Here is a 2,817-nt window from a genome sequence, read left to right on the forward strand (position 1 = left end):
ATGATGCAGTGAATAGAGACGATTATCTCTGAGCAATCAGTAGTCTGCTGTGTTTTCATGTCACATTTTAGTATCGCCTCAGCTCGCTTGGAACCTCGGCGGAGTTGATACGAAAAAAAGTCGAGTCGAGCAGTGGTAAAGCGGTTAAACTGGTCACCTTAGCCATCATCGCATCAATTGGCCCCCTGAGAGATTTGGCAGGAGCCGCCACTGGGTGTGGGGGACATTTTCTTGGCACACTTTGGTCTCTTTAGTATCAGTTGAGCATTGTTTAAACACGACAGCCGACCTGAGTGTTGTTGCTAACCATGTCCATCCCTTTATGACCACAGCGTATCCATCTTCTCAAGGCTACTTACAGCAGGATAATGCACCATGACACAAATACATTCAGCAAAAAGTTGTGGAAGAACTACTGTGTCCTTTGTGTGTGTGTGTGTGTATGTGCGTGAAAAGTAATTTAAACAACGAGGAGTATTCAGTCTGAGGAATGATTCATCTTTCACCCTGAGTCACCTAAAGACACAAATACTCAGGGATAATTGTGTCTTCACTTGACATGCCAAACGGAGAAAATAGTGTTTCGCTTCAACAGCTTTTCTTTTTGATGAGAACGTGTGGATACAAGTAATGAGCAGATAAAATAGGTTGTATTCAAGACACAGCGGATCAATCTTAAGGGGAGAAAAGATTGAGGATTGTGGGAGATGTGTGAAAATGTGTTACTGAGGTGTGAAGATTCACGAAGTGCAGTTTGGCAGTCAGTTAACATACAAGTTTGATTTTCTTTTATTAAAGTCACTGAAATGAAAAATGAAAGTTTTTTCACTTTGTTGGCTGTGAAAAAGAAGTTGAAGAAAAACAAGGTGTCCTGGTGGGAAATAAATGGATGACACCTGCCAGCCAATCAGAGACTGTTATTCTCAATATAAATCACAATACATGTGTGTGTATATAACTTGTGTTATATATGAATATTGTATTATTCACAAGTTAACTAACATATAAAATACATTTTTTTTTTAATCTTATTATAAAACTCATTTGTCCATATTATGCTTTTTGGCTTTTCTCCTCTCCTTTATTGAGTTATATACCTTTTTTGTGCATGCAATAGGTTTTCAAAGTGAAAAAGCCCCAAGTCCACCTCAAAGGGAGTTCCCATCTCTCACAGAAAACTCCTGAAAACCTGAAAACAGCTCGTTTGTAGTCCAGCCTTTTCTTCCGCTTTCTGGTGACATCACAAGAAAACACACGTCATAATGCTCGCCTAGTGGCAAGTCAGACACACCCTCAAAAACACACTGAGCTGCAGCACACATTCACAAGACGTCCGCCTGCTGCCTCTCCTCTCCCTTCCAAACACTAGCTACCCTCCAGGCAGTCAGTGGACATAAAGTTGTTACTGAGATGTAGAGACAGAGCTCAGTTAAGAAAGATACTTTTGTTACAGATTAATAACTGACCACTCTGAAACTCTTGCTCCAGTCCATGTTGCCATGCTGGTCGGCAACATGTACAGCTGAACCAAAGCCGTGTTTATTGACATTTCAGGACCCGCCCTTCTCTGCTTCTGATTGGCTAGTAGTCCTAAACTAGGAACTGCGCATGTGAAACTTCCAACAAAGATCTTGTAGAAGGAGCTGCAGCAATGTGCAGTATGACAAAACATATGGTGTTTTTTGAAAATGAAACTATGTAAACCTGTTCTGATACAGCCTCTAAATAAAATGATGAACCTGAAAATGAGCATAATATGAAATCCTAAAACTGGGATTTGTGTGTTGTACCTCATGACATATCCATAAACAAGACTCAAAGTGTGTTCAGAATAAATGTCACACTCCACATAGTCTATAAACAGTGGTGTAAAGTAATTAAGTACATTTACTCAAGTACTGTACTTAATTACAAGTTGAGGTACAACTATATATATATATATATATATATAATATATTTTTAGCAAGGGTATCTGTGTTTTACCCAAGTACAGGATTTGTGTATTTTGTCTACCACTCTGTATAGGCTAAGGTGTGTAGGTCGTTAGGTGGCTATAGCTTATGTTTGTACTGTTGGTTCATTGGTTGCAGATTGCAAAAACACTCTAGTGGCAAAATGTGCACAAATAGCCGAGGCATGAAGTCTGAGCACACCTTAAAAGTAAGGCTGTCACAAGTCCACCAAACTCAAGGACAAATAAAAGTGGTTTAAAGTTTGTTCTTGATCATTAGCAAAGGTACTGCTAGTCATGATAGCATACTCACAATGACAATGTAAACACGATGATGTTAACACAATGATGTTGGTAACTCTCTGATCCTAATGTAGATGTGAAAGTAGGCAAGGTTTGAACTTCTCTCTCAAGAAGTTACGTTATTATTCCTATTCGAACAATTCATCGTGGCCAGATTACAAAAACTTTCTTTTAGAGGCAGAGGGCAGCCAGGACAGCAGCATGTTTCGCCTCACGCACAGTTATTAACGCTTTGCTTTAAACATGATTGGATGAAAAATACAAACTTGTTCGTTTAAATGTACTTAATGTCACATCAGCAACAGTACTATCATCCACAATTTTTCCATCTATCGGTCCAAATACTTGCCATGATTATCCCTTCAGCACAGCTAGTTTCCTCCAACAATTGGCGAATGAGAGTTACAGTAGTCTAGATGGTTGGAGTACAAGGCGTGGCCTGTTTGCTAATATACTGTGAGTATTGAATTTGTAAATTACAGTATTTTGTCTTTCATAAAAACTAACTGTTATGACCTAGAGTCATATGTGTGAGTCTCAGTGTTGTGTATTTCTGCCTGCTG

Source organism: Micropterus dolomieu, linkage group LG12 (genome assembly GCF_021292245.1).
Source record: "Micropterus dolomieu isolate WLL.071019.BEF.003 ecotype Adirondacks linkage group LG12, ASM2129224v1, whole genome shotgun sequence".
NCBI classification, from domain to species: Eukaryota; Metazoa; Chordata; class Actinopteri; order Centrarchiformes; family Centrarchidae; genus Micropterus; species Micropterus dolomieu.